The 6,627-nt window shown below is 42.3% G+C and overlaps 1 long non-coding RNA gene across 1 annotated transcript in view; it reads right to left on the reverse strand.

The window, feature by feature from the left end:
- Positions 1–569: 569 nt before the first annotated feature.
- LOC109300989 overlaps positions 570–6,627 on the reverse strand; it is a 7,427-nt gene continuing 1,369 nt past the window's right edge. The window contains exon 2 of the long non-coding RNA XR_002098390.1: positions 570–1,249. This is a non-coding gene — a long non-coding RNA (uncharacterized LOC109300989). The remainder of the gene's footprint in view (positions 1,250–6,627) is intronic.

The raw sequence follows: 6,627 nt of genomic DNA on the forward strand, positions 1-6,627 counted from the left end.
TGTTAAAAAAATAACTCCATAATTTTTCTGAATTTCACGGCACCGCAGGTAAAAAACCCACTGAAATTTAGCTCTAATTTTCTATTCCAAATGTTACCGCTATTGTAGCGCCAACAAATGTCTTAGATGAATGGCAGACTATGATAAATACATTTATTTGGGGAATTTATAAACCTAAATTCCATCGTGCAGTGGTTTCCACAAAAGTTCCCAAACCTAATATCTGATTTCCCAAACCTAATTTTGAGATTTTCCAAACCTAATGTCTTGGATTTAAGACCCCCAGGTGTTGTCTTCCAAGCATTAAATATTAAATGTTTCCAAACATGAAATATTACTACCAAACTAGCCAGTTTAGAAACGTGGTATATTGGATAACACCAATTCACTGTAAACATTGAGTAAAAATAGAGCAAATACACTGGCCAGCAGTCAAAACTTAATATATTAGCATGGCTGAAGTAATCTTTCAGGTCAAATTCAATATATAATCACCCCTTTGTGAAAATTAAGATCGCACACATCACCTCTAGCACTTATATGTAATAATATTGAATTTAATCCTAATAATTTATCAGGAGGCTTTAATATATAGGAACATGTTAGCATTATAGATTTTGAAATATATATTGCTTTTGATGAAATAATGTACCACAGGTGACATTAAAATCTCATTTTTCCAATACCTGCAATCGAGACACTTTACAACACACTCCCCACAAAAGATAAACCTCAGTAGAATTCTGACAGAATTTTAGAAAATATTTTTCACACCTATGAAACGGAGGCCTATTTTATGTATTCTATAAAGCAATTTTAAATAAACTGGTTTTTCTTCCATATAGCTGTGACAAAATAGGCTAATGACATTGGATCAGAAATGATTTCTGAGGAATGGGACACCATCTGGAACAATGGTCTTCACACACCCATCTGCACAATAGTAAAAGGAAATTGTTTTAAAATCCTATATTGATTTGTATCTCACTCCACTTAAATACATTTATGGTACAAGAGCAGGCACATGTTGAAGGAAGTGTGAACAGTTGTATGAATCCTACTACATGTGGTGGACATGTCCCAAAATTAAACTCTTTTGGAAGAAGTTTTGAGACATGCAGAGGGAAATAGCAGGATACCCACTATCAGATTATTCCCGACGAACCTTCCTGAGAACTCTGCAACATAAGTGCCATAGGGAATTGTTCACTCATCTTCTAGTATCTCCAAGAATTATAGTTGCAAAAGCCTGGAAGAGAAGTGACACCACTGACTGGTTTCAAAAAGTGTAGAAAGTCTGTCTTAGTAATGGAAAAGTTGGTCCTATCACATTAGTGTTCTAGAGGATAGAAGGCAAAAAGATCCTTGCTTGAATATCTAGTGGAAAGTCTTGGAATTTGCTAAGGAATTATCTTCTCCTGCCACCAAACCAGAAACTTTTTTTTTTTTTAAATATTGACATGCAAGTTCTATAAGCTAATTTTTAAGAATTAATTTAGAATAAAATTAAAATTAAAAAAGATGCGTAGAGGATAATGAGATGAGTATTATGCAGAGTTCTAACAAAAAGAAGGGGGTGAATTACTATATAGAGACGAAGAAATACAAAAGCTTAGCATCAGTGGAAACAAAGGAACTGTCAGAGACTGAAAGGCAGAGAGGAACAGAACATGAGACTTCTGTGGACATTAATGTGGGTTATGGGTGCACTATTGATAGCAGATAAATATCTCTATGTATATTAAACGGGATTGGGTATATTTTTAAATGTTAAATCTTATCTGAGAAATTGGTTTAATTAATAAATTAAGATTTTTTAAAAAATCACTCCGATCTAAATTTAAAAAAATTATGGCGGGGGGGGGGCTTGAGGCTAAAACAGTTGAGAGTCACTGATCTAGCTGGTGCCATTTAGGGGCAGCAGGTGTAGGATCTTACCCTGCTCTTTCTATCTTCTGCCCTAAATAAACCCCAGGTCTGTACCTCAGAGGGCAAGAGCAGCCCCACTGCTGCTTCTGCAAGTTCTCATAAGCTGGCGACCACTCCCATGGCCCCTCCTGCTGGGTCTGGAGCATGGGCCAAGTGACAGAGGTAAGCCAGGCTGCAAAGTGTGGCTCCGTTTGTGTATCTGCCTGCCCACCACGCACAGCAGAGCATGCAGCTAGGAGCCTGGGGGATGGACAGCAAAGGGCACTGTAGGAAAGGGGTGGGGAAGGGAGGGAGAAAGCAGTGTTGGCAGTAGTTTATTAGTCAAGGGTAGCGATCCAATTTTGTTCTGGTACATCTGGTTCTGACACACTAGTTTGGCTCTATCCCTGGATTCAGGCTTTGGATTTTCCTTTGGGTTTCTTGGCTTCTGGACCCTGCTTCTCAGTCCCTGAACTCTGGCTTGTGGTTCCCCCCCCTAGGTTCTGGTAACACAGTTGCAGTTTCATGAACTCTGACCCATGTGTTTAGACTCTGCCTCTGGTCCCCAATTCCTGCCCCCTAGCAGGAGGCCTGTGGCAAGTAACCATTGGGCAAGGATGCCTAAGTCCTGGTCCCCCAGTGTCTACATCTGGCTGGGCAGAAGTATCTGCTGTTGAGTGGGTGAAAACTCTTCTCCCCCATCCCCATTTCAAGCATGGCTCAGATTGGCTTGTGAGCTCACCTGACCAGTGGCAGGGCTGTGGGATGCAAAGTTGCAGGTTTCCTATACATAAAAATATGTATAGAAAATGGAAAAAGGGTATGTAGATTTCTATTAAATATAATTTAGAAAGAGCTTACTATAGTTACCTCTGGCTGGGCAGAGGCTCTTCTTGGGTTCACTGAAATTTTTTACCTGAACCCATCATAGACTCTGTTCAGAGTGGGAGAGAAAAGGCTACCCTGCTGCAAGGCACTGTGGGCACTGTGAATGGGAGGAAGAACATTAATTTCAGAACTTTGTGCAGCCCCCACTGGCTGAGCAGAAACACCTGGTCTTGCGTTGCTGTGGGTTTCTTCCCTCCACCCCCATTTAAGTATAGTGCAGATGACCAGCAACAGGGCTCTGGGGTGCAAAGCTGCAGGGCTCAGCACACCATACTGGGCATGGGGACTTGGCATAATGTGCCAAGCCTATAATTCCAGCCTATGAAGTGGGAGTGTTTGTGAGGATGGGTCTAGCCACAATGTGACTGGGGCACTGATGAATGCCTAAGGCCCAGCCCCTTTCTCTGCAAGGCTGCTAAGCCAACAAGTGGGGGAGCATGAGGAGGATCAATAGGCTTGCCACTGTACTCTGGTGGTTAGCTTGCTGATTTCCCAAACCGAATGTCTTGTGTTTAAGATCCCCTGGGGTCGTCTCAGGGACCCCTTTCTGCTCTTTCTCTTTTTAACTTATTTCTGAACCATGGCACTTCATCACTAGGCAGAGGGAGGGAGACTGTCCCCATGCTAGCCTAGTATCTATTTGGGTGACCAGGAAACTCTCTTGGGAAGTAATTGGTATGGGTTTGAAGCCCCTCAGATAGAGGAGGGCATTGAGCCTAGGTCACTTATTTATGGGCAAGTGTTCTAAATACTAGACTCTTATGTAAGTTTATAAGGATAATAAATTGTGAATAAAAAGTTTGAGCTGTCTAAAACAAGGTTATTAGATGGTCAAAAAGCCACAAAGACAGGTCTGGGTAAAGGCTTATTCTAGGGAACTGAAGGCAGCAACTGGATTTTAAAAATATGTATAGGAAAGGGGAAAATGCATGTGGATTTCCATTACCATAATATAATTTTAAATGTGTGAAAAATTGACAGACGAAGCAAAAGACATAATTGAAAAATAATCAGTGGCTGTCAGAGCTGTGGAGCATAAGGAGTTTTAAGTATGCTAAAACCAAAAAGGATGGGCCTAGAATCATAGAGTCATAAGGTTGGAAGGAACCTCAAAGGTCACCTGGTTCAGCTCCCCTCACAAATACAGAAACACTATTCTTAACTATCCCTATCAAATATAGATCCAACCTCCCCTTCAAAGCATCCAATGATGAAGATTCTACAACTTTCATTTGCAGTCTAGTCTACTGCCCTACTATTCCAACCATAAGGAAGTTTTTTTTCACCCCTGAGATCTAGAGAGCTCATCTAAATCTCCTTTGCTTCAGTGTAAGTTTCCTGTTCTCTGCAGCAAGGGAGAACAGCTATTCTCCCTCTTCTTTATTGCAGTCTTTTATATATTAAAAAACTGCTATCATGTGTCCTCCCCCTCACTTTTGTTTTCTCAAAGCTAAACATGACGCACTCTCAACCTTTTCTCATATAGGTTGCTGTACAACTCCTTTATCATTTATGCTGTCCATCTTTGGACCCTCTCCAGCTTCTCTACATCTTTCTTAAACTGTAAAGCCCAGAACTGCTCCTACAATATTTTATATGATGCCTAACCTGAGCAGAGTGGTAATTAATTGTTTTGGCACTTTATTAGATAGCGATGGTAAGATTCTGGTGCCAAAATAATTAATAAATCAGTATTTCTGATTTGCATTAAAAAAGAAACAGGACAATATGTCACCTGTGTATTTTTCAGCTTGTCAGTAACTAGGGATAAACATACAAAAATCAGGAGACCTGGATAACTTATACCCAAGACACCTAAGCAGCCAGCTGAGGGGATGTCTGACCCTCTGTATTCATTTTCTAAATCTACAAGAGACTTCTATAAGCTGTGTGATGTAGTTGCATACGACACTGTAATTAGGAAGTTAGTGCTATTTTGTACTACTGGCACCCCCCACTTAATGCTGTTTTGCTTAGCGCTATTTTGTTATAACGTTAATTTTAAATTGATACCTGATTTCACTTAGTGTTCAGCGAGGTTTGTTATAACACTCGCAGTGCCATCTTGGGTCATTAACACTTGTGGTCATCTTGGGTCATCAAATACTTTCGGTTTTGCTTAACGCTCATTTCGCTTAATGCTTGGTTTTTCAGGAACAAATTAAGAGTGCTAAGCGGAGGTTGCCTATAATCATAAACACATTGAATGGATTAGGAACTGGACCATTGACAGAACAAGTAGTTGTCAAATGGGAATTATTAAACAGGGTGCTTTGATTTGGGGTTTAAGGGGATTTGTTCTAGACTTGATGATATTCAAGGATTTGCATTAAATAATTTGGAAATACATCTAAGATCATTAAACAATCATTTAGGAATAACACTTGTAGAAGATTGACAGGGCGCATCTACACATGCAATTAATGTGTCTTAAGGTTACTGCACATTAAAATAAGACACTGTAAACTGCGTCCAGGAATGTGTCTACATGTGCGCCTGCACTTGGAGCAAATTTGCTCCCAAAGGGAGCAGTTGAATCCAGGGCTGCTTGTGCCATCCTGCCCTGCTCTGCCCCCTTACAGCAGCCAAGGGGAGCTCCAGGCTCCTCTGGCGCCAGTCTTGGGCTGGCAGGGGGTATGGGAGTTAGGTTTGGGCTCCAGGGAGCAAGGGGGATCTGTCCCAGAGTGAGGAAAAGTTCCTCGCCATGTGGAGCTTAGGATCACAGTCTAGCTCAGTGGTTCTGTCTTGGGTAATGCCCCATGGCTGAGCAGCAGCAGCTCTGTAAGTTCTCCCCTCACTCTGCTTGCTGAGGGGATGGGGGAGCTCTTTGTCCCCTCAGCCCTGGAGTGTATGAGCGATGAAGTCTGAAGGACCATGTAGAGTAGGGCCTGAGTGAGACCTGAAGGGCTGTGTGGAATAGGGTGGAATGGGTGAGGCATAGTGACAGGGGGCAAAAGTGAGGGGCAGAGTAGTGGTCCCAGTGGAGGGCAGAGTAGTGGCCTGGAGAAGAGGTCAGGAGGCCAAGACCCACACAGTGGGGCCTGATGCCAGATATGGGCATCTAGTGCAGGACAGTGCAGTTCAGCAAAGGGCCCAAGGGAATTATGGGTGATTTGGATGCTATCTGTGAGGCATGGGACACAGTGTAGAGGTGGCTCAGAGCCAAGTATTTTGGCTCAGGACTCCAGGGCCACATTTAGGGAAGCCTCACCTATTTAATAACAATTATTGTAATGTCAAAGGCATAGCAGGTAAGTCAGGGCAGACTACCCTAGGCACCAGGTGGGCCAATGATGTGCGGAGCTCGGAGTTTGTAGTCACTAGGGCTGTGCAAAGCTTTGGATCACAATTCGGATTCGCAGATGATTCGGATGATTTGGAGGCTGAATCTAGGAATCCAAACTGAATCGCTGAAAGCTTTAGGCTTTTCGAATCAATTCAGAGCTTCCGAATTGATTCAGAAAAGATTCAGTGATTTGTCTATAGGGTATAATGGGGAATCAATGAAATATCTATAACTTTCTTGTTTTGTTATTGGCTGATTCAAATGAAACTTGCAGGGTGGTAGTCTCTGCTGAGAGGTGATAGGTGCAAGGGTTTCTGGGAAACTGCACCTCAAAGTCCTGAAAGCAAAACTCATGTCACGTGTGTGTGTTAAGCCACAGTGGGGTCAAAACTGCAGGGATGGTAGACCCTGTGGAGGCTACAAAGCCTGCCAAGTTTCAAGGAAACTTGTCAAATGCTAGCAAGTGCTACCATCCCTGCAGTTTTCATTCCCCTGTGCCTTAACACACACACACACACACACACACACACACACACACACACACA

The sequence above is a fragment of the Gavialis gangeticus genome, unplaced genomic scaffold, assembly GCF_001723915.1.
Source record: "Gavialis gangeticus isolate Ggan-Ray unplaced genomic scaffold, GavGan_comp1, whole genome shotgun sequence".
Classification (NCBI taxonomy): Eukaryota; Metazoa; Chordata; order Crocodylia; family Gavialidae; genus Gavialis; species Gavialis gangeticus.